General features: G+C 35.0%; 2 long non-coding RNA genes and 1 pseudogene across 3 annotated transcripts; 2 read left to right on the top strand and 1 right to left on the bottom strand.

Moving 5' to 3' along the window:
• The first annotated feature begins 3351 nt into the window (after nt 1-3351).
• LOC145805676 (formin-like protein 3) lies at nt 3352-7653 on the top strand (annotated as a pseudogene). Its single transcript, XR_014347929.1, has 12 exons — nt 3352-3501; nt 3784-3825; nt 3918-3998; nt 4098-4148; nt 4233-4314; nt 4410-4504; nt 5064-5135; nt 5229-5345; nt 6038-6102; nt 7108-7175; nt 7339-7438; nt 7605-7653. The product of XR_014347929.1 is annotated as a formin-like protein 3 (transcript).
• A 24-nt stretch (nt 7654-7677) lies between these two features.
• Nucleotides 7678-13247, top strand: LOC145806414 (uncharacterized). Its single transcript, XR_014349505.1, has 6 exons — nt 7678-7818; nt 8026-8083; nt 8461-8658; nt 11331-11598; nt 11816-11965; nt 12320-13247. It is a non-coding gene; the product is annotated as an uncharacterized LOC145806414 (long non-coding RNA).
• Nucleotides 13248-21190: 7943 nt separating this feature from the next.
• Nucleotides 21191-25152, bottom strand: LOC145805990 (uncharacterized). Its single transcript, XR_014348382.1, has 2 exons — nt 24987-25152; nt 21191-21434 (listed from the first exon to the last, which is right to left on the bottom strand). It is a non-coding gene; the product is annotated as an uncharacterized LOC145805990 (long non-coding RNA).
• Nucleotides 25153-26381: the final 1229 nt, after the last annotated feature.

Below are 26381 nucleotides of genomic sequence, written 5' to 3'. Positions count from 1 at the left end.
GGATAAATGCACAAAATTTTTCATAGAAGAGACACGAAGAGTGGGCCCACATGTGGATCCTACACTTTGTCTCTCTTCTGTTCTGTGCAAAAATTCTGTTCTGTGCATGTAGCACAAATGGGCACAAGGTCACTGTTCATGGGTACTGATCACATTGCCCATAACAACCCTCAAACAGCCACTACAACCTTGTGTTCTCAGCCACAAAAGCCAATCAAATTCAGCCAGTGTACCTCACTCATTCTACATCAATTTTGTCTCTCTTCTGTTCTGTGCAAAAATTCTGTTCTGTGCATGTAGCACAAATGGGCACAAGGTCACTGTTCATGGGTACTGATCACATTGCCCATAACGACCCTCAAACAGCCACTACAACCTTGTGTTCTCAGCCACAAAAGCCAATCAAATTCAGCCAGTGTACCTCACTCATTCTACATCAATTGTAAACTTGCAATTACTCTTTAAGGTTTTAGTGAACTTTAACTTAGAGGAGTACTCGACTCTTAGCACACACAATGAATGCTGGCAATGTCTCTTGGTAGTTGTACCAGAGACCAGGAATTGGCTCCTAAATGTGAGGTTGACCGCTCTACTTGACAAAAAAGAGGCCCAGCTCTTGGCCATGAATGAACAATGCAAGGTGATGGCCTTGAGCGCTTTGAATATTTAGTTTGGTAGGAGGGTCTTGATTGCATGTTGCCTTAATGTTTTTTCTGCTCGGCCCACTTGCTGACCTTCCTTGGGAGTCGGCAAATAATATTGGGCCACAAAATCTGCTTTCTTGAATGTACCATTGAGAGGAACGTGGGGAGCTCAAGCTCATTATTTAAAAATACTTTTGTGTTGTGATGTTGTTTACTGGATATGGGGTCAACACACCAGCATTTCGTCTGTTGCTCTTCTTCTATTCCCTTCATCAATGACTCCCATTTCATACTTCTTGTTTTATGTACTGCAAGATTTATTTGGCTTTTTTTTAAAATAATTTGTTTTATCAATATGCTATCTTCCGGAATTGTCGTGTAAGACTAGTAATCGATTCTTTTCTCTTTCTTTCTTTTGTGTTTTTTTTTTTGGACAAGTAAACGAAAAAATGCTAGTAATGTAATTTAATTTCCATTGCCAAGCATATACTGGGAACTGAATGAATTTCATAAGGGAGGGTTATGCTCTTGCACACATGTTTTGTTCTTGTATAGATAATCGAACTAACATGTAAATTTATATTTGCTCTGAATCTGTGATACTACTCTTTTGAGGAGACAACATACTTTTATTTCTCTATATTATCTTAGAGTGGGTGTTGAATTTTAGTAGAAAAACAATATCATTGCCATTTGTTTTTCTAGATTATCCTCTTGAGGTGTTGTTGGAAGCTGTCTCTCAACTCTTCTAGTTGATATGATTTTATTCTCTTCCTAGAAAACTTCTATTTTGCTGTTGATGGAACCAAAGTTTTCTTGATTCACCATCACAGCGGCACCTAGCTAAGTCAACTAATTTGTTAATGTTATTCTATTTTTTGTTTTTGTTTTTTTTTTTTAAAATTTATATTAAGAGGCAAGTGCTGAATTGTGTGTCAGTGATGTAAATCAAAATCATAATATCTCAGTAAGCTACATTTGGTGTTGAAATTCAAAAAAGAAAATAAAAAACATATCATAGTATATGATAAGGGTTTATCCATGTTTGGTTGCTCAGAAAATTGGCCAAATTCTTTTGAATTATGCTTATTATAGTAGTAATAGATATATATACCTTTGTTTGGGTTATGAGAAAATGGGCCGAAATATGAAAACACAAACTTGATTATAAGTGGAACTGTTCTATCAAACTTAAGTACTTAGCTGATTTTGGAACTGAAAAACCTGTAAATGCGTCCCTTGTTGGGCTGCTGAGAAAACAGGGAAAACTTAAGGAAGCTTAATTTTGAATGATGTAGATAATAGAAAGAATACAATTGAGAAGTCAATGCTTTCAAATACAAATTGTTTTCCCAAATTTTAGGACTTACATTTTTTCGGGTACCAATCAATTTATGAGTAAATTTGTAGTTTTTTTTTTTTTGGGGGGTGATTGCAGTTAATTTGCTAAAACCCTTCGCTTGGTTGCTGAGAAATGGGTGAAATAATAAAAAACAAATGAGTTGCTGAACTATGAAAAACAGAAGTTGCCATCAAGTGCAGCAATTCTATTGAAGTTCACTTGGTTGCAAGAAGATATCTATAAAGAAAGAAAGACTAGAAGTAGAGGAGAGAAAGAGACACAAACAGAGACAGTAAGAGTGAGTCCTGAAACTAACAGGAGCAAGAAAATTGATGGTTATGAATTTGTAAAAGTAGTTATGGCAACTGAGTAGGATCAAGTGATTTTAGACATGTCATAATTTTAATTTTTTCAAATTCAGGGGGAATGGAGCTGAATATTTTTTGGTCACTATGTCTTATGACTATGGTTAATAAAAAGGGTAGTGCCATAATCATTGGGGTTAACCTGTCGACCATTTCATTAGGATGTCAACAGTCAATTTTCTCCAAGTGCGTGTGAGATTTTGGTTTTATTTGGAGGAGTCTTGGAGTTTATGTAACTTGTATTGTTCAATTTGTGGGGTTTGAAGAGGGTGTGGTGTGGGGATTTTCTTGAAAAATCCAACTTTTCGAGTTTTGCATCATGGCCATGGCCGAGAAATTGTTAAAACACCTTGGTAATGTTCCAAACAATTTGTTCTCTACAATGTCTAAGATTTGAAGAGGGCTGAGGTGACAGTTCCGTGGCAATTTCGCCATTAAACTTATTTAAACCTTTAAACCAAGGAAAATGAATCACTCATTTGCAAAACCTAAAAGGAAAATGAATATTTACCAGAAGCAATATTGTTTGAATTTGATGAATGACTTGCTAATGCTAACATTTCATACCATAATATATAGTTGTGCACTTGGAGTGCTCTTTATTATCATTTTATTTTTATCATGAAGTTCACTTAATTTGATCATGTCTGAGAATGTAGCTAAAATTTCTAGTGCGGCAGAGTCGATGTCTTTTGCACTGTCTGATTTAAGGGCATTTAATGTCAACTTTTATAAGCATGTAATGTCTCTGTCCATATCCTAGCCATAAAAGTGGACTGCCAACAAGCTGGTCCTGTTCTCTCTTTAATTTGAGCTGCCTGTCAGTCACCATGTTGATTGAGTTTGATTTTTCAAGATCCTTCCATTGTGGACTTCCATGCTGCAAAGTAAAGGCCTTGAGTTTCATTGAAATCTATACACTTGGTTGGAACATGAAACATTCAGGAAGTGTTTTGTGGTTGTGTGTGGAAAGCACGGTAGTTTCATCTGAATCAAATTCCTATTAGATTTTTTTTTTTTTTTGGAGGGGGGTCTATTGCTTTATTTCCAGAATGATGTTCTGGCTTTGGATTCTTCAGCCCTAGACATTGATCAAGTAGAAAATCTCATTAAATTTTGTCATACAAAAGAAGAAATGACAATGCTTAAGGTACACCCCCCTCCCCCCCCCCCCCCTCTCTCTCTCTCTCTCTCAATTTGTTGGTTTTGAGTTGTAATTATGTGATATTTTGATGTCATAGTATTTATCTTAGGCATATCATGAAAAATGAAAAGGTTTTGTATTAACTTCAAAATTACTCATTTGTTGTAGGTTTCTTGAGCTGTGGTACATTTTTATCTGGTGTACTCCTTTCTTCTTCTCTCTTAAGATGATTTCAAAATTATGTCTTAACTATTTTATTGGTTTCTTACTGATTTTTCTTTCTTTCAGAACTACAATGGGACCAACAATATGCTTGGAAAGTGTGAACAGGTTTTTGTTTTGTCTTGATGATGGAGGGAAGGGAAGTGCAAAAATCTTGTATATGTATTGCTAACAAATTTTGTGCTTGATGAACATTTTAGTTTTTCCTGGAGTTAATGAATGTCCCACGAGTGGAGTCCAAATTGCGAGTATTTGCATTCAGAATTACTTTTTCCAGTCAGGTATATTGATCTGGGACTTTTTTTTTTGTTGGTATTATCTAAGAACAAATGCTATTATTATTTCTAGTTGTTTGTGCTTATGGCTTCAAACTTGTTCAGGTGAGTGACTTAAGATGTAACCTGAACACAATTAATGCTGCTGCTAGAGAGGTACTTCCTTTTATTTAGGGTTTGTGAAGTTAGTACTAGCGAGAAATCCTTTTCAGTACCTTAATATCATACCCGTTATTGTAGGTAAAAGAATCTACAAAATTGCGTCAAGTAATGCAGACGATTCTCACTTTAGGAAATGCATTGAACCAAGGCACTGCTCGAGGTATTATTCTATGAGATTGAAGTTTGTTATGATCTATATGAGATATTTTGTTTAGTGGAAAGCTTTTGGCATTTATGTCCTCCTTTGTATTTCAGGATCTGCGATAGGATTCAAATTGGACAGCCTACTTAAGCTATCTGATACTCATGCAAGGAACAATAAAATGACATTGATGCATTAGTTGTGCAAGGTCGGAATGTCAAAATTCTCACTTAAAAATGCGTCATTGAATTTTTATTTGCATATGTATGAATTATTTTACAGTTAATGATGACTTATCTTGCCGAGCTCACCATCATTTAAGTCAATAATCACTCAATCATAGCGACCTCAGGAACTTGATTTACGCCCAGGAGTCGGCATACAATGTTTTCTGTAAAAGAGAACAATTTAGAAATATGCTTGAAAGGAAAAATGCTCACTCTTCTTTTTGTAAAGGAATTTTTGGTTACTACTTGCTAGATATTTGTCTGATAACACGTAACACTGAAGTTTTCTTTATGAAACAAAATTTGTTTATCTGACATTCTTGAGTTTTTAGAGAGTAATTTTGTATGTACAAATTTATAATGGTTCTTTAAATTGCTTTGCATGTATTAACTGTTTTCTCTTCTTGAATAGTTCACCATATGTGTTTAACAGCTTCCATTTTGTTGTGCATGTTCAACATCCTTTTTGTATTTTATTCTTCCAATGTTTCTTTGAATTCTTGTGTGATGCTATGTCAATTGCTTTGCTGTTTTCATTAGCTCATTGCCGAGAAGATGCCAGAGTTGCTGGATTTTGATAAGGATTTTGTTCATTTGGAAGCAACCTCTAAGGTTTGCATTTTTCTTAATGTACAATGTGAATGGGGTGTCTCTAGTTGAGTTGTACAATTTATTGCTTGTTCCATCTGCATATCAAATGGTTAGATCCTATTGAAGTCTTTAGCTGAAGAAATGCAAGCTGTGAGTAAAGGTCTTGAAAAGGTTGAGCAGGAACGCACTGCTTCAGAAAATGATGGTGCCATCTCTGCAGGCTTCCAAAAGGTAGGGGACATACTTGGGACACTAGGTTACTCTTTTTTTTCATTTTTTTTATTCCAGATTTATGTTGGATCTTCATAGATGTACATAATTCTAGTTTGATGACAAAACTGGTGTATGTTTGTTGACGGTGATGCTGAGATATAAAATAAAGGGGATTTGCCAATACTGAAATTTTAATCTTAGTGGAAAATTCAGCAGTAAATTTGGTTTGATTTTGCTGAGGAATATTAGCCATGCTGACATTAAGTTGATGATGGTGCGGTAATCAGTTAGAATAAATGAAAAGTGGACTTGGCAGAAATTTTCTAGTGGAAGTCTTAGTTGAGGTTGGGAGAGTGTTGTAAGCAATGTAAATTCTATCATCATCTTTGTGGTATAGAGGCTCGGTCACAGTTATCAAAGTCAAAATCACTTTTAAACAATTATTGAAAATGAAATCATATCCGTATGGCTTGCACAAGAATCTTAACAGCATCATTTGTTCTTATGTTTTAGATTCATGTCATGTAAGCTTGTGTTTTCTAGTTATGGAATTTAGTTGTTTTTACCTTGAAACCATTATGGTCTCTGTTATCGCTTCTCCTTGATTTTGAATGTCGAGTCTTTAAATTTCATAGAAGTCGAATTACACAAAAGAAAAAAAAAATGTTTGTTTTTAATGCAAAGCTAAGAATCAGTACTCGACCTTTCAGGCCTTGAAGAATTTCCTTGATACTGCTGAAGCTGAAGGTCACTTATCTCCTTGTGCTCTGAAGTGGTGAGCCTTCTTTTTTTCTTTTGTTAAAATCTGCAGGTTCTTGCTTTTGTGAACAAGGTTTGGTTTTATTTTCCACATTTATGTACTTAATTTTCTGTTGCTGTCAAGTAGGGAAGTTCACTACATTTCTTTTGATCTGCCACAAGGATTATGTTAGAGATGTATCTGGATGTAGGTTAGATTAGATGATGGAAGTGAAAATGCTAACATATTTCATTGCATGAGTCTAGCTAACTTTGTTAGGAGCCAAATTTCATTGAAATATTTCTAACAGTGTCACCAAAAAATGCTAATACCTTAGAGATTTAGGTTTTGGAATGTGTGTTCTGAAACATGGTATATTTTCTTTCCGAAACGGTGAATCCAAAGTGATAACAAAAAAATTTTGGTGACCAAATTTGGCGACTAAAAAAAATTTAGTCGCCAAAAATGTCACCTTTTGCGACTAAAAATTTTTTTAGTTGGCGTTGTTTTGGGGTATAGCTACTAAAACTTTTTAGTCGATATATATTACTTATTGGCGACTAAAAAGTTTATTAGTCGCCGTTAGTGTACACTTTAGGCTACTGAATCTGTTTTTTGTCATCTATAATATTTTTTGCCGACAAAAAAAATTTAGTCACCAAAAACAAGCATATTATTATGATTTCTCTTTGGTGACCAAACAAATTAGTCGGCAAATATTAAGTTTTGGTGACAAAATAAAATCAGTCGTGCTTATTTTACTTTTTCTGACCAAAATATTTATTAGTCACCAATTAAAACTTTTGGCGACAAATATTTTAGTCGCCGTTGATTTAGATTTGGCTACAAAACTTAATAGTCGTCATGGATATACATTTTCCGCCAAAAAATTTAGTCACTAAAGTTAAACAAAAAAGAAGAAGAAGAGGGAATTCATTTATTGGCTCCCGTCCCTTTCTCTATTAGACAACAAGGAAGTTCAAAACTCTCACAGATATTGTCCTTCACCACCAAACCTCACAGAAAAGCACCTATCCACAGCCCACCGTACGGAGCACATTGCCACGGCCACTGTCGCAAATCACCACCGCCACAGCCTCAGATCACAGGTTCTCTCTCTCTCTCTCGCGCTCTCTCTCTCTGAGTCTCTCTCTCTCTCTCTCTCTCTCTCCCTTCCTCTATTTCCCCCTTTCTAATTGTTGCTTTAGGGTTTTATATGCTTGATTCAATTTAATTTCGTGTTGATTTATGAAATTGGTTTGGTTGTTGTAGCTTGATTTCGAAACTTCTAGTGTTTGATTTCTAGACATAAATCCCAAATTCAGCTCAAAACAGGCCATCCTGCTGGGTAGCTTGGAGGATCATCTCTTTGGTAATATTTGACTATGAAATGTAATCCTTAAAATTTAATGTATATTATTTCTTTTACTTGATTTTTAGACTGCTTTCCTGTGCTGTACTAGTTGCCTTTCTGAATTGGTTCCATGGTGGTGGTCAACGTGAGTGATTTTGATGTACATTCTTACTGACCTATGCAGAATGTGCATCACTGTCAAGCATTCCTCGTGGTAAATGGTATTGTAAATATTGCCAGAACATGTTCCAAAGGGAGAAGTTTGTGGAGCATAATGCTAATGTTGTAGCAGCTGGAAGAGTTTTAGGAGTTGATTTTATTGAACAGATAACCAAGCGCTGCATTCGAATTGTCAAAAATCCAGAAGATGCTGAGGTCATTGCATGTGTTTTGTGCAGGTACTGGTTACGCTATGCAAGATTAATTATCAATCCTTAGATTTTCTTCATGATTTTATATTACTGTTCATTCTGAGTCTGACATTGTGCTTATATTAAACTTTACCTTTAGTTAATATCATCCTTTTTTCTTTTTTTCTTTTTTTTTAATGTTCTTCATTTGTTGGTTTATCTAGAGGTTGATGTTTTTCAATCTGCTTTATGCAGAGGTTATCACTTTAGAAAATCTGGATTTGGTCCACACACAGTAATAGTCTGTGATCAGGTACTCTCTGTTCTTTATGTTAGTTCCTTCTTTTTTTTATTTAATTTATTTTTTCATCCGAGTTACAAAGTGATTTGAATCATAGTTGTCAAATTATGAATTGAAATTTCCCTTTTGTTGAATTGTGAATCGATTTGGGTTGCAAAGCGTAAAGATTCTGTTTTAATTTTTGATACATAAAAATATATCTAAACATATAGATATTAAAGATACACTATAAATAAATGAATTGCTTCTTTTAAATGATGGACATGGGTGTAATAGGGAAGATGCTTCTGTCTATGTTTAGTTTCATATATTACGAATAACAATCTTTTTAAATTAATGGCGTTTGAAATCTAACTCCCTTTTGACCATGCTTTTGCTACTTAGTATAGAATGAAGAGTGTTCCTGTGGTCGATCTAGGAGAAAGGAAGATTGATATCATCATCACACGATCTGCTGTTATTCACATGTTGGAGGAATGCGTCGATCTTTTACCTGTCTAGTGTTATTTAATTTTTCTTGTGCGGTTGGATGAGCACTCGTCCTATGAAAGAATTTGTTTCCATGTTTAAAGAAGGTTCCTTCTGAGGTAGGTACCTATGACCTCCAAATTCCTGATCTTTTTTTTTTTTGTTCATCTCATTGTGAAATTTTGTGGTGTAGATTATGGAGAAACTTATGGGTCATTCACAACACTGGATGTTCTTGCTAAGAACTATTTTTCTATTTAGTTCACTATCCATAGAAAATCCTAAATGGTTGAGGAGTGCTATGTTGGGTTGTGTTTAATTTGATCTTTTTCTTATGGTCAATAACAATTAATTTGATCCGCCTCTTCCTGCAGGCTTCACAATGAAAAAAAAGGGTCTGTTATGTCCCCTTTTGCTTTTGGCTGTCTGTCACGCTGTCTGTCAAGTCTATAGACATTTTTTTGGACATCATCACATACTTAGCTATGTGGCACGTAATCTAGAGCAACTAGATGTAGTAAGTTCATTATTTATAGGATACGTGCAACGTGTCTAGGATTGCTTGAGAGAATGTAGATTTGTCCATATGGCCTGAGGATAATTTTTGAGAATTGATATTCACTCTACTTTAAACTTCGCACACTCCAATTTTTGTCTTTTAGCCTTTCACAAGGGGAGTGTGAGAGGCTAAATGTGGAATGTTAACAGCATCACTCTTAATTTCTTAGACACAAGAATCTAGCTACCTATTAATACAAAAGCTGATCACTGCTCAATAGTTGTTCAATACATCTCCAAAACCATATTTTTTTTGTCCTTGATTCAACTTTTAAGCATCATAGTTCCTCAACCCTAGTACCCTAGCTTACAAAAGATCACAAAGCCACAAGGGAAAAAGGATAAATGCACAAAATTTTTTCATAGAAGAGACACGAAGAGTGGGTCCACATGTGGATCCTACGCTTTGTCTCTCTTCTGTTCTGTGCAAAAATTTTGTTCTGTGCATGTAGCACAAATGGGCACAAGGTCACTGTTCATGGGTACTGATCACATTGCCCATAACAACCCTCAAACAGCCACTACAACCTTGTGTTCTCAGCCACAAAAGCCAATCAAATTCAGCCAGTGTGCCTCACTCATTCTACATCAATTGTAAACTTGCAATTACTTTTTAAGGTTTTAGTGAACTTTAACTTAGAGGAGTGCTCGACTCTTAGCACACACAATGAATGTCGGCAATGTCTCTTGGTAGTTGTACCAGAGACCAGGAATTGGCTCCTAAACGTGAGGTTGACCTCTCTACTTGACAAAAAAGAGGCCCAGCTCTTGGCCATGAATGAACAATGCAAGGTGATGGCTTTGAGCGCTTTGAATATTTAGTTTGGTAGTAGGGTCTTGATTGCATGTTGCCTTAATGTTTTTTCTGCTCAGCCCACTTGCTGACCTTCCTTGGGAGTCGGCAAATAATATTGGGCCACAAAATCTACTTTCTTGAATGTACCATGGAGAGGAACGTGGGGAGCTCAAGCTCATTATTTAAAAATACTTTTGTGTTGTGATGTTGTTGACTGGATATGGGGTCAACACACCAGCATTTCATCTGTTGCTCTTCTTCTATTCCCTTCATCAATGACTCCCATTTCATACTTCTTGTTTTATGTACTGCGAGGTTTATTTGGCTTTTTTTAAAATAATTTGTTTTATCAATATGCTATCTTCCGGAATTGTCATGTAAGACTAGTAATCGTTTCTTTTCTCTTTCTTTCTTTTGTGTTTTTTTTTTTTTTTTGATAAGTAAATGAAAAAATGCTAGTAATGTAATTTAATTTCCATTGCCAAGCATATACTAGGAACTGAATGAATTTCATAAGGGAGGGTTATGCTCTTGCACACATGTTTTGTTCTTGTATAGATTATCGAACTAACATGTAAATTTATATTTGCTCTGAATCTGTGATACTACTCTTTTGAGGAGACAACTTACTTTTATTTCTCTATGTTATCTTAGAGTGAGTGTTGAATTTTAGTAGAAAAACAATATCATGGCCATTTGTTTTTCTAGATTATCCTCTTGAGGTGTTGTTGGAAGCTGTCTCTCAACTCTTCTAGTTGATATGATTTTATTCTCTTCCTAGAAAACTTCTATTTTGCTGTTGATGGAACCAAAGTTTTCTTGATTCACCATCACAACAGCACCTAGCTAAGTCAACTAATTTGTTAATGTTATTCTATTTTTTTTTTTTTTATTATTTATATTAAGAGGCAAGTGCTGAATTGTGTGTCAGTGATGTAAATAAAAATCATAATATCTCAGTAAGCTACATTTGGTGTTGAAATTCAAAAAAGAAAATAAAAAACATATCATAGTATATGATAAGGGTTTACCCATGTTTGGTTGCTCAGAAAATTGGCCCAATTCTTTTGAATTAAGCTTATTATAGTAGTAATAGATATATATACCTTTGTTTGGGTTATGAGAAAATGGGCTGAAATATGAAAACACGAACTTGATTATAAGTGGAACTGTTCTATCAAACTTAAGTACTTAGCTGATTTTGGAACTGAAAAACCTGTAAATGCGTCCCTTGTTGGGCTGCTGAGAAAACAGGGAAAACTTAAGGAAGCTTAATTTTGAATGAATGCTATGTAGATAATAGAAAGAATACAATCGAGAAGTCAATGCTTTCAAATACAAATTGTTTTCCCAAATTTTAGGACTTACATTTTGTTGGGTACCAATCGATTTATGAGTAAATTTGCAGGTTTTTTTTTTTTTTTTGGGTGATTGCAGTTAATTTGCTAAAACCCTTCGCTTGGTTGCTGAGAAATGGGTGACATAATAAAAAACAAATGAGTTGCTGAACTATGAAAAACAGAAGTTGGCATCAAGTGCAGCAATTCTATTGAAGTTCACTTGGTTGCAAGAAGATATCTATAAAGAAAGAAAGAAAGACTAGAAGTAGATGAGAGAAAGAGACACAGACAGAGACAGTAAGAGTGTAGGTAACATGGTTGCAACCTTGTCTGCTTGGCCCTGGGAGAAATTGGGCCCATTCAAGGTAAATGGAAGCTGTTATACGACCTATCTATCTTTCTATGCCTTCATTCCTTCTGTGTTTATTTTCATTCCCAGGACCCCCCCCCCCCCCCAAAAAAAAATAAAAATAAAATAAAAATAAAAATCCAATTTGCTGTTTCTATTGATATTCATTCTTAATGATATGAGATTAGATTTTGCTCTCATTTTGTTTTTTTCTTTTTTTCTTTTGGGTGCAGTATCTGATATATGGAGTCGTCTTTGCAAAAGTCATATATTCAAGAATGCAAAAGGATATCTATATATCTGATAGCCGTCAAAGGATTGTTAGCAGCCACTTGATGTTAGCAATGAATTTACCTTCAATGTAATATATAGGATTCTTTCAGGTAAAATTACCTATTTACTTATGGATGGAAACTTATTACATTTTCTTTAATGACAGCATAAGAAAATAATTAACATTCTTGAAAGTTTATCTAGCTTGGATTGAGATCTTCATGATATGCGTTTTAATCTATTATTTGTTAAATATGTAAATCGTAATTAAGATTATATCTTAAGCATAGGATTTTTTTTATCACTCAAACACTCAAGTGCCTCTAAATTTTCTTTGATTTGCTGAGTTCAAAATTTTTTGCTATTTTGTTTCTGATATTTCTATATTGGTACTTTTGAAGCAAGAGATGATGATGCATTGCTATTCTTTGCTTCTGCTATTGATGGATTAACTTTGACTCTAGGGATGCTACTTTAACATACAAAGCTGAGGCTTTGGAATTGCAGAGACAGCTTAGGCAACTGCAGACTCAGTATGATATGCTCTCTGGTCAGGCTTCAGCTTTGATCCAAGGAAGAAGGGCACGGGTTGTGGCAACATCTAGTGTGCTTAAGAATACCAATGTGAGACTTAAAGACACTGTTAATCAGGTGATTGAGCCAGTATTTTCTACAGATTTGAATCAATTTGTGTTCCAAGGATGGGGTGGGGGTAGGAAATTTCAACCTATATTCAGTTGTGCTTTGTTGTAGATCCCTTTACTAGATTTGATGGAGAGTTTTCCTTTTGTTCCAGCTAAGGTCTAGTCGAAATTTCTTTATTGATATTATACTGTTGTGCGTAATTCTTGGGATTGTTGCTTATCTGTACAAGTAAGTCTCACTCTCTCTCAATGGAAAGTAAACACTTCATCACATTTTGTTAGTATCTGACATGCTTAACGGACTGCAGAAAACAATTTCATGCATGAAAGGGTGAACTTGTTATTAGACACAAAAAACTTTACTTGTAAACTAAACTGAGTGCATAGTTAATTTGGTTGGATTTTCATGCAGACAAGAAATGCAACAGGGTTAGTTGCTTTAGCTATTGTTGTGGGTTTATGTGTCTTAACACATACATTGGGCACCCTCGTCCCTGTGATAGGAGTAAGTGGATTTGCTACAACTACAGCTGAAGCTGCAATTGTTTTAGGAACTGTTGTCGCTAGTTTTAGATAATCTCTTAATAGTTGTCGATATGTTTAGAAAGTTAGATTTGCATAGTTTTAGATGGTTTAAACTTTTTGTACAGTTTAGAACTTAAGGATATGGTTTTTAAATGTTTAGAATGTATAGACAATTGTTGAATGCTTATAATTTAATAATACAGTTTCTTTTTGATGTTTCAAATAATATTTTGGTGATTGATTGATGTTTTGTGATGCTTGTTTGTAATATTTGTTAGATTGTATAAAATTAGTCAAATAAAACCTGCTGAATTTGATTGTAATATTAGATTGTACAAAACAGGTCAAATATAGAATCTGCTGAATTTTTTTTTAAAAAAATGCACATTTTACGGCAAGCAAATTAGGTCATTATATGAAATATTCTAAAGCATTTCATGTATGCCGTGGTATGTTCTACTTATCTATGGCAGGCTAAGCAAGTCGTTGTATTATATATTTTACAGCGCGCAATCAGCGTTGTTGTTTGTCACACCAATTGACGGCGTGCAAAAGTAGTCGTAGAAAAAGTAACAACGACGCACAAAATCTGCCATTAAATAGTTTTTAACGGCGTACGAAGCATGTCGTTGAAAGTGAATGACTTTCCATGACAGGTCGTAATATGACATGTGCCTGCACGTCGTAGAAAGGTTTTTACAACGTGTATTGCGCGCCGTAAAAATCTTTTTTTGTTGTAGTGTAATAAGTTTGAACCATACACTTGTTAACACTCATCATATTTCTATAGATTCACAAATTACCATTTTTAATTTGCTCTAGGCTTGATACCAAACCTTTTGAATTAGTTCTTGCAAACCTGATAGGCCTTCATCAAGATCAAGACTTTCTTAACTATCTTTTGTAGGCCTAACATAGCTTCATTAAGAACTTCTAAATCCTAAATGCCTCTCAAGTATACACTAAGATCTTAGACCTCATTGCACAAGCTCAAGTATTCATGAACTAGCATCTGAACTTTGACCTTTTTTCTCTCATCCAGTCTTGGGTGAATTATTTACAATAGAAGGTTGCAGTGGAAAACTAATTCTTCTATTTAAAACTCTTGGCATACTATTAAGGAAGCCTTTTTAATGTGTTAGAAGGCCTGAAATGTTGATCACGTTTGAAACTACCATTAGGCCTTTTCAAACATTCTCAAAGGCCAAGACTCCTACATGAAAGCCCTATTCCATTACAAGGCCTATTCATTGGGCTAGAATGTTTAAAGTACTTTTTAGGTTTGAGTGATGTTATGTCTTTTCAAAACTTCTGAAAGGCCAAGACTCCAAATAGGCTCTTCAAACATGAGATAACTTGCAATTTTTTTTATTTGAATAACGAAATTTATTATAGGCCAAACTTTCTTACTTGATTTATACTCTTTGCTTCCTTTAATACATCCTTTAAGATTTTTCATGAATCATTTTGGAGAATGGAGATGTTTGTTCGACCTATGAAATACTACATGCGACTTGAGGCTTTTTGCAATCACCTTCTTGTTTTTGCGTAAGCCATGTAAACAATATTCACTTTTGATGTGCCCTACAAACTCAATGTGGGTATAAGTTTTCATAGAGGTCTTCATCTAATAGAAGATAAGAAGATAGCTCATGACCTTCTATGAAGTAAGGATCAAAATTTTTGTAATGGTTATACCCTTATATATGATGAAGCCTATAGATATTTTGATTATTCATGATGTCATTATCTAACTTTACATACTGTACATTCATTCGACTTAGAAGTTGAATATAAGGTGTATGTAATCGGAGGAACTCATATAATGAATGATACTATTATATCCATCTCCCTGAGAGATATCACTTTTATTAAGGTTATTATCTTTCTTTTATTATTTAATTGACTTATTCACATGGGTCAAATCTTGGAAATTCAAGATGTGACACCTGCATTACCACCTTAAGCTTGAGGGGGCTGTTGCATATAGTATATATTATGTATACCATAGTTATTATTATACTATGTATTACCATAGTTAGCGTCTTATTCTCCTATATAAATGAGCCTTGTACCAATTCATTATTCAATGAGTATAATAAAGAGTTTCTCTTTTTCTCTCTTTCACTTTCTCTCTCTTTTTCTAATATTATAACATTTACAACTCGACTCGAAAAGGTTTGGAGCCATAACCCCAGAGATCCGAGTACTTGGCTTCAAAACGGTTCGGAGAACGTAGAAGTTACTCCATTAGGAGTCCCAAAATACTTGCGGACTTGGAGCCACTTCGAGATTGACACGTCAGAACCATGGTGTGGCGAGTCCGAAAATAGACCCTCTCTCGAAGATGAGGAACTTGAAGATAAATTCATTCACCAGTCAAATTAGCCTACACCAAAAGTCAAGGTGGCAGGAGTTAGGAATCCCCTTGGACTTGGCACTATTGCGGCAGGAAGTTCCCTTAGACCACACCTAACCCTTATCTTGGGATGGTGGGATTTGTTAGTTTGGTGGCTAAAGACAAAAGGTTCGTCGAGATAATTCATAAAACCCTCGGACTTCCTATTGTTCTTAGGGATACCCAAGGACAAGACACAAAGTGCTCGGGCTCGCAATTACCTCGACTAGGCAATTAGAGAGGGAATATTTCCCATGTGGCTCCTAACCACATGGCATCACCACAATCAATTGTTTGGTTATCAAGCCAATTTTGGGTGTACATATATATCCACCCACCCATAGCTCTTCATAGATGAACCAACACAATAGCAAAACTCTGGAAAGTTGGAATGAAGAGTGAAAGTGGAATTCTATGGGATGCTCTCTCTCTCTCTCTAGCTGGCTTGCTTTGATCTTTCACCCAACCACCATTTCTCTCCATTTCTTCTTGAATCTAGTTTGACTGTCAACAAATCTCTAGCCTATTCTTTTCCAGTTCCAAATGAAATCATTTTTTCCAGTGAAGTTCATCTTTTTCAGTGACTTTTGAGCTTCCAAGAACCCATCTCATATAGATTATTAGGTAAAAATAACTTAAATAAGCTATAAAAAAAAAATTGATTATCTAAAATTTGAGGGTGCTTTTTAACTTCTACTTTTTGATTATTAATTTTTAACTTACAACAAACTTTATCAAATAAATAGAATCGGTAATGCTAATCTCATATATATATTGGTATTAATGGGGGCCTAAGCCCAAAAAAATATTACAAAACAGCCCTATGCAAGGATCGAACGCCTTGACAATCACTAGCTAATAAAGGACTCAAAGCAGGAGGCGGCACTTGAAAGATAACATTAGAGGAATGCTGAGATCGAGCTGCCTTAGCCATCCAATCTGCCCAATTCTTGACCTCACGCCAAACAACTTGAAGTTGGCAACGCCAGTTTTTGGCTAATCTCATATTTTTATCTATGCCTTTCACATATTTTTATTGCTAATCTCATTGTCATAGAATTAACCGTATCGCTCTTTCTGACCTATTATTCCATACAATATCCTAGCATAACTAAATATGATGCAAATATTCTCATGACACATGTAATTGATTTTCTATCCTACATATTATTAATTCTGACTTTAATTCTATGATATTACCAATTTCAAACAGTGTCAAAAAATCCAATATGCGTGGTCTTGAAGAACTATGTGAATCACCACAATTATTTCCTACCCAATTGTGGATTGGTACATAATCGGACATAGATAGAATGATCCTTTGAAGAACCATTATCAACAACAATATTATATATTCATAAAAATTACTTTAAAAAAATATATCTATTGATCACAATTATTTCAAGTTTCATTAACTTTAAATATGCACTACACAATTTATTTCAAAACAATTTTCAAATACCCTTGTTCAATTTACATAGCATTTCTGTTCTGATATACATATAGTAGCCCTCGTCATTAAGGTACAGGGCCCAACTCTAAAGTGAGGATGATCCTTCTAGTGTACAAAGTTACAAACAAATGATCAACGAAAAAAAGGATAACAAACACAAGAAAGGGGTTGGGAGATTTATTTCATTGTTTCCTTTCCTATCCCAATTCTCCTTTCATTGATTGTGTATATATATATTAATTGTTTACAATTTTAAATTATCATTTATTATTATTTTACCCCATCAATTAAAATACATGCACTTTGTCACCTTGAATTGTTAACCTATATCAATGTGAATGTTTTGTTAAGGATCCTTTTACATAAATGAATGAAAAAAAAAAAAATTGATATGTGACTTGCACAAGATATTTCAGATGTTGCAAAATGCTTAAATGACACACCCCCCCCCCCCCCCTTTTTTTTTCTTTTTTGTTCTTTTCTTCTACCCACAACAAGAATCATGCCAAGCATAGTATACGTTTGGCATGGTTGCTGACTTGGGTATGAAAAATGAGAGGGAGAAAGACTAAAGGAGAAAAGAAAAATAAGGTCGTTTTAAGGATTTCACATAATTTCCATCTATTTATGTAACGAATTCTTAGAAAAGGTCACATATATTGATACGAATTGATATTTAAAAGTGACAATGTAACAAATTTTAATTGATGTGATTGAGCAATACTAAGTGATACTTTAATGAGGTGAGATGTAATTTTTTTTATATTTATTTATTAAAAGTCAAAAAGCTCATTAATATTGTTCATAATTATAAAAATATCATTGCAAAATCATAACAACAAACCACTTACATACCCAAGTGTGTGTGATTATAGCATAGTTGAAAAATGATTGCAAGCAAAGTGTTTTTCTCTCTTTCTAGAGCTGAGTAAGCCAATTTCTTGTGCATTTCCAACATCCCAAAAATGAAAAGTACCTAGAAGCAGAACTCCTCCGCTTCATTAAAATGTTTTTCAAAATTGGAAAACAAAATGATTAATAAAAAATAAATTTAATTGAGAAAAAAGATTTTAACTTTTAAAAGATGAAAAGTAATTTTTTAATTAAAATTTTATTAATGCCACCATCACCATCATCACCCCCACCTCCATCCCATACCACCTCACCAGTACCAACACCATCACCCCACCAGAACTATTAACACTTCACCACCATTAATATAACCACTAGTAGTACATTAGTTTTCGAATAATGCTATATGCACTAATTGGTATACCAATTAGTGTACTAACTGATGATGTGTCATAATTTAAGAAGTTTTGTGTTTTGTAATGAGTGGGGTCATAATTTAAAAATATTAATGTCATAACTATGTTAATATACTAATTAGTATAATAATTGATGCGTTTAATATCTGTTATAAATGTTTTGAAAAATCTGGGTAAAAACATAATTTTTTCCAAACTTTGGTCTATTATCTAGGTGGGACCCGTGCACCAAAGTTGGCGGGTCAAAGTGGTGACGCGTTCTATCTCGCGTTGTGATTCACGTGGTATATTTGGTTGTTTAAAACCATTATCGGGTGAATGAAAATTTGAAACCAAAGTGAGCTCCATGGAAATGGAGTTCTTAGTGAAAATTCCTTAAGGTTTGGAAAATGGCTTGTCCCACATTGGTTTGGTAGGAAGAATTTTGTGGGTTTATATAACTTGGAATTATAACTTAGGGAGGGCCCCAAAGGGCACCCAAACTTTGTAGAAGTGAGAGACTATGGGCAAATTGGGCTAGACCCATTGGACCCAAAAGTAACCACACACGCACTGTCGCCGTCCGGGCGGGTTGGGTTGGACTTGTTTGGCCCAATATTAATCTTTTTGAGCCAAAAACATTTGAATTTAATTTTATTTTTTGGTAAAATAAAATATCTGTCGAGAATTGAAATTAATTTCGGAAATAATCTGTTCCGATTTTTTCCCTACATCCAAACAAGTCCCTACGGTTTTTATCTGTTCAAAATTTGAACCCAACAGATTTGTATCTGTTTATTCAAACTGAACAGGTATCATACCTGTTCAAACAGGTTTTGCACCTGTTTAATTCAAAATGAAAAGTCACCAATCCATTTATAAATAGACTAGCCCTCATTTGATATTTTCATTCAATTTTTTCGTCCAAATAATTCTGCAACTATTCTCTACATATTGGTGCATTATTTTCTTGTGAGAAATAGTGTAAACACTTAGTATGTTCGTTGTACGAATAAATTGTAGTACTGTATTTATTCGTTGATTGATCATTTTATCTTGAGAGATAGACGTCCATATTCTGAAAGCACCGTGGAGAGGACGAATCTGTCTTAAAGACACAGTGTCGAACACTGGACTTGATCAGAATATTATTCAAGAATTAATCAAGTAAGTTATTAATTTATTTTCTGTTTTTTTTATATATATTTAAGTCAGATTTTGTTTTTGTAACAAAATAAAAATCTGTTTTTATTTATTTATTTTTATTTATTGGTTTAATTTTTGTAATCAAACAATCTCTCTCCTTTCCTATTTTTCTTTTGTATTCTGTTTATCGTTTAGTACACAAACATAATTAATTTATTTAAATACAGTGAAAATTGTTCAACAATATCACTGTTAGTTTTCAGGATATAATCATAGGAAAATGTTTTCTGCACACAAAAATAAAATTAAAAATTAAAGAATCGTAAAAAAAAAATAAAGTGTTCTACTAAATTCAACTTCAAGTGTCTTCTGACTTCAATCATTCAGAAACAACAGCCCAAACAATGAAACAGTGATACATCATGTCATGATACAATAAAAAGAAAAAGATAAATTCATTCCAACACAAGGACAATAACAGAGAGGAAAAACAAAAGAAGTTGCTTGGTTAGGTTAGGTTGTTTGAGAGGTGATTAAATTTTATTAAGAGGAACAGAGAACCACCAATGAATCAAACAAGCACAAAGAAGCAGAAAAAGTGGAATGAGGTGAATAACATTCTCCCCTCTAGACTTCTTGTGCTGCTGCTGCTGAGAAGGAGAAGGGACTTCCTTCTTGTTGCCATCCGAAATCTGATGATCAGACACAGGTTGTAGCAGGTCATCGTCATCGGTAGCTGGAGATTTCACGGCCGGTGACAAGTTGACCAAAAATTCATCAGAGAATCGACTAGTGCTTGATATTCTGTACATTCTTCTCTAGGAGCAGAAAAGGTCGGAAAAAAACAATGGGGGGATAAAATTTGGAAGTTGAAGGGAAGATGAAATTGAAAGGGCAGTGAATTTATCAAGAAACAATGGCCATAAAATTTAAATAAATAATTTTTTTTATAAAAAGAGTTACATCGAGGAAGCTTCAATGTAATTACATATGCATGTGATGGATCCAAAAATAAAGGGTGAAATATATAATAGTTTAAAGCATGGTGAACACCAAGGATGCATTGAAATGGCCACAACGCTCATATATACATTAATTGCAAAGCACATACTGACCGACACTAAGAACCCGAATACAGGTCTGGATTCAAATTACATCAAGTCAGATTTTTCATAATCTAATTGGATATTTAAATTATTTTATAACATGATTAGATTATGCCAAACCGCTGATAGGACTAAGAGTAACTCTTAAGTGTACGCTAATTAGCAAATTAGAATATTTGTGAGAAGTGTACTGGCCCTCCATTGGACTTATTTTAACATAATAATTGTGCAGTCACTACAAAAAAAATTGTTTTTTGTGACGGCGTACCCAAACGCCATCTCAAAAGGTTTTTGTGACGGTAAAATGGCTTTTTGGGGTCGCAACAAAAGGGGTTGCAAAAGGGTTTTAGCACCGTCGCCTTTGTTTTTGCGACGGGAAAATGCCTTTTTTGTGACGGCAAATTTCTGTCGCCAATAATGGATGAAAATCTGAGTTTTTTGCGATGGCACAGTATTGCCGTCGCTAAAAGTGTATTGGAGACGGCAAAAATACCGTCGCTAAAAGTGTATTTGAGACAGCTACCTGAGCCGTCGCTAATGACTATTGTCAACGGCAATGATACCGTCGCTAAAGGCCTTATTCCTCAATTCAATTCCCTACCTTTTGCGACAGTATAGGTGCCGTCGCAAAAAGTTTGGTTCAATTTTCTTTTTGAGACGAGGTGTTCTGCCGTCTCAAAAAAATAAAAAAAATCCCTGTATTAAAATTATTAAAAATATGAAAATAACCTGTATTAAATGAAAAATAACTAAAAAAAAAACAGATAATTGCATAATAATATAAATACATACATAAACAAAAGTTGGCACACGATGAAAATTCATAATGTTGTTCCATTCATAACAATACATGAATAAAAATTCATAACAATAAAAATTATGCCACTACATAATGTCACATAATACGTACATAATGTTGTTCACAAATTTAAATAACATAAATCAAAATCAAAACCAAAAGTTTTCGTCTTGATTCTTTCGTGGGTTACAAAAACAAAAGTTGGTCATAATCTTTACACGCCCGCATTCCACAAGAAGCAAACTGCTACTCAGAAAATATCTGAATATAACAAAATAAAAATAATTAATAACAATATAATGGTGTTAATATTTTAATTACAGAAAAATAAAATAAAATAAAAAATTAACTACTATATAATTACAAAGATAATTTAGTAAATAATTTTGACTAGACTGAAATCCGACTCTAACTCCTAAACCGGGAACCCGATTCGTGCCCCGTCTTCTCCCACAGGTCTATCGTGCCTAGGCAGTCGTGTGTGCCAAGTTTCGTGCTAAACCGACGCCGTTTGGTGATTTTGGGGCATTAACACCTCGAATTCAAATTTCTTAAAGAACTAGTTTGCCTAAAGTGAAATCCGGCTCTAACTCCCAAACCGGGAACCCGATTCCAGCCCTGTCTTCTCCCACAAGTCTCTCATGCCTAGGCGGTCGTGTGTGCCAAGTTTCGTACTAAACCGACGCCGTTTGGTGATTTTGGGGCATTAACACTCGAATTCAAGTTTCTTAAGGAACTAGTTTGCCTAAAGTGAAATCAGGCTCTAACTCCCAAACCGGGAACTCGATTCGAGCCCCGTCTTCTCCCACAAGTCTCTCGTGCCTAGGCGGTCGTGTGTGCCAAGTTTCGTGCTAAACCAACGCCGTTTGGTGATTTTGGGCCGTTAACACCTTAAATTCAAGTTTCTTAAGGAACTAGTTTGCCTAAAGTGAAATCCGGCTCTAACTTCCAAACCGGGAACCCGATTGGAGTCCCGTCTTCTCCCACAAGTCTCTCGTGCCTAGGCGGTTGTGCGTGCCAAGTTTCGTGCTAAAACGACGCTGTTTGGTGATTTTGGGGCGTTAGCACCTCGAATTCAAGTTTCTTAAGGAACTAGTTTGCCTAAAGTGAAATTCGGCTCTAACTTCCAAACCGGGAACCCGATTCGAGCCCCGTCTTCTCCCACAAGTCTCTTGTGCCTAGGCGGTCGTGTGTGCCAAGTTTCGTGCTAAACCGACGCCGTTTGGTGATTTTGGGGCATTAACACCTCGAATTCAAGTTTCTTAAGGAACTAGTTACCTAAAGTGAAATCCGGCTTTAACTCCCAAACATGAAACGTCCCTCGTTCTCCGTGTTTGGACTAACCCCTATTCCAAACACAATGCAACAAACAAGACATGCACCAATGCAACTCTAGCATGCAATCTTAATGCAATGCAGCTAAGTCATGCAAACATGCAAGGGATAACATGCAAACATGCAACTAACATACACAATGCTATGGCGGTTGTGTGTGCCAAGTTTCGTGCTAAACCGACGCCGTTTGGTGATTTTGGGGCGTTAACACCTCGAATTCAAGTTTCTTAAGAAACTAGTTTGCCTAAAGTGAAATTCGGCTCTAACTTCCAAACCGGGAACCCGATTCGAGCCCCGTCTTCTCCCACAAGTCTCTTGTGCCTAGGCGGTCGTGTGTGCCAAGTTTCGTGCTAAACCGACGCCGTTTGGTGATTTTGGGGCATTAACACCTCGAATTCAAGTTTCTTAAGGAACTAGTTACCTAAAGTGAAATCCGGCTTTAACTCCCAAACATGAAACGTCCCTCGTTCTCCGTGTTTGGACTAACCCCTATTCCAAACACAATGCAACAAACAAGACATGCACCAATGCAACTCTAGCATGCAATTTTAATGCAATGCAGCCAAGTCATGCAAACATGCAAGGGATAACATGCAAACATACAACTAGCATACACAATGCTATGAACTAACAATGGCATACTCAATGCACATGACACTTAGCATACACAATGCACATAGAAACTAGCATACACAATGAGATGAACAAGGCATGCACAATGCAATGATCAGTCATGCGACAACATGGCATACTCAATGCTATGAACTACAATGCATACTCAATGCAAAATGGATTTAAACCAAAATGGATGGGCCTCAGCCACACCCAAATCAGTTGCCAATAGATGATAGAAGTAAGGCATCAAAACACATACGATCATGCACAATGCAACGGCCCCAAGTCTAGGGCACAAAACACAACTTTCCAAACGCATTGAAAGGATGAGATATGGAGTGCAATGACATATGTTTCAGCTCTGAAATGGCATACAAAATGACTTCGAATTATGCAAACAACTCATGTAATGCATGTTGAATGGCTCAAGCATCGAAACTAGTGAAATGTATTACACTATAAGCATGCAAGGCAATGCTCAAATGGCCAAACCAACTCCAAACAGACCCTATGCAGGCCCAAAACAGTAGCAAAATGAGTTGGGATGATGGCTTGAAAGGCACAAAAATGAAGCTCATGCAATGGCTCACAAAATAGGGTATAAAAGTACAACTCTCAAGGGCACTCAAAGAGTGGAAAACATGGAAGTATGATAGCCCTATATGCTCTGAAATATCATGCTCAATGATGCCAAAACATGAAAATACCTCAAGTTAAGCATGCAAGGGACTTCAAAACTCGAAGCTAGTCAAGGCTATTACACTACAAGCATGCATGGCAAGCATCTTTCGACCAAGAGGCCTCAAAACAGAGCTAAGGCAGCCCAAAATATAAACAAAACCAGGTTGGAGCATGGCCAAAATATGCTAGAATAGAGGGCTAAAACATCATGCATTCTAAGCTAGTAAACATGATTTACACTACAAGCATATGAAGCATGTGAGAGGCTATCAAACCAGCCAAAAACAGAATCATGGCATGCCAAATGATGACCAAAAACCCGCTGAAATATGACCAATACATGCAAGAATGACATGCTACTTTGATAAGCCACAAAAAGGATTACTCTACACATGCAAGAGGCAAACCCAAGGTGACCAAACCAGCCATAGACAGAGTCTAGGCAGGCCCTAAAAGTCACCAAAAAGTGCCTAAACCGAGCCTTGAAAGTATGAAAACACATGCTCCTTTGATAGGCCAAAAATGCAAGCAAACAAGACCAAAAGAGAGAGGGTCACCCCTCTCTGATTTAGGGACTCAAAACCACATGCCAACCACTGAAAATCCACTGGATTTCAGTAGCTAAAAGGCCATGCAAGGGTTAACTCAAAGGCCTTATGGCATGGCACAAAACAAGGCCAAAATAAGGCATGCAAGAGGGAAAATGACCCTCAACACCAAAAGGGTCTTAAACAAACATGAAAAACACTTAAATATGGAGCTTTTTTTAGTTGACAACAAAGCTCAAATAAACATGCAAGTATGGCTAAGAGAGTGACTAAGACAAAGCTTAAATAAGCATGTAAGTATAACTGTGTTTACAACTTGCAACAAGTATAAGAAAATGGCCCCATTGGATTATAAACAAGGCTCTGTTTGCCAATAACTTCCCTGTCCTATAACTATATTTACTATTCAGATCTCGTCTCAACCCCTTCCTTCTTTAGTATCCCTTCTCTTCTAAACTTCTTTTTTCTTCTGTGATAAGCAAATCTACGGTCATTTTTAACATATAAATTAATGGGACTTCCAAAAATGGAAATTTGGACACATAAAAAGTGTACTGAGGGAGTATTTTGATTTCTACTTGTCCATATATACATGTATATATAGAGAGAGAAAGACAGGTAATAGGGAAAACACCTCGTCGTTACCATTGCTGTTGAAATCGACGGAAATCACAGGTGTCATCGGAGGCTGATGCACGGCTTTGAGGGGTTTGAAAGCTATCTTGGAAAATTGAACTCGAAAAGGAATATTCGGTTCTGGTTTCTGATATGGGAAGACTGACAGCAATCGGCTGACGAGAATGTTTGGTAATGGATACGGAATCATTTGATCTTTCCTATTCTTGGACGATATGCCCCTCTCTTTGCTTGAACGGCCTGAAGGCCTTCTCTTTCGCATGAACGGCCTGAAGCCCGTCTCTTTCGCGTGAGCGGCCTGGCAATTGGACGGTTTGACTAGTCGTGAACTTGGACGACCAAATCTATAAAACCCTAATTTAAGGATAAATTACAAGCACACCCTCTCAGATTTATTTAAAATACAAATTATCTCCCATAATTTGAAAAATGATAAATACCCCCTTATATCGAGAAAAAAAAGAAATAGAGAATCATTTCACTTACATAAAGTAAATCTTATGCTCCTATTTATATAAGTAAAAGAAAATTTTTAGTAAGAAGCCTTATGATCAATATCTCATACTAATTTTTTTTTAATTTTAAATGATTAAGAAAATTTCGATTGCCTAACTTTCATTTAACTTTTATTTTTTTTGGCATAAACAAATTTGATGCTCATATAACTCGCCCATAATTTTTTAAAATTTTTAACTAAAATGATAACTTTTTTTTAAAATTTTAACTAATATGAAAGACTTACAAATGTACGTATATTAATGTTTGATTTAATATGTATGTACTTTGTTTTCATCAATAAAGTTATTTTTTTCCATTTAAAAGAAAAAAAAAACTCTCATAATTTTTCCAAATCTCTAACTAATATGGAGGGCTCACGAATGGCATGTAACCTCACAAAATCATAGACACAATTCGACTGATGTACTCAACCTAAATATTGTAAATTTATTTTTTTTATATACATGGTCTTATAAGATAGAGATAAGAAAATATAATCAAGATACACCAATAGTTTTTGAATTATTTAATTTCAAAACAAACATGATTTTTTAAATTGACTTTAAGATTTTATTGATTCAAGTCATGGAATCAGGTTAATTTCATATTCTTTGCTAAACTCAAAAATTTTCTTTATGAATTTTTTCACATTTTCTTGTACAATTAAAAAATTTATTTCCAAACACAATAACTTTTCTTATTTTTTAAAATAGTCAAAAATCAATTTAAAATGTTAATTTCAAATAACCACTTAATTAAAATAGTTAAAATTTACTTATTTATTTTTTAAAATTATTTTTAATTTATTAAAAAATTAATTTATCCATCATTATTTAATCACATATGTACGCTAGTTAATACTATACTTGTTTGGGGATTATATAAGCAATTCTAG

The sequence above is a fragment of the Camellia sinensis genome, chromosome 13 (genome assembly GCF_055761805.1).
Source record: "Camellia sinensis isolate YWXY chromosome 13, ASM5576180v1, whole genome shotgun sequence".
NCBI classification, from domain to species: domain Eukaryota; kingdom Viridiplantae; phylum Streptophyta; class Magnoliopsida; order Ericales; family Theaceae; genus Camellia; species Camellia sinensis.
The sequence above is the reverse complement of the archived record's forward strand: the minus strand, read 5'-3'. Positions and strand labels throughout refer to the sequence as shown.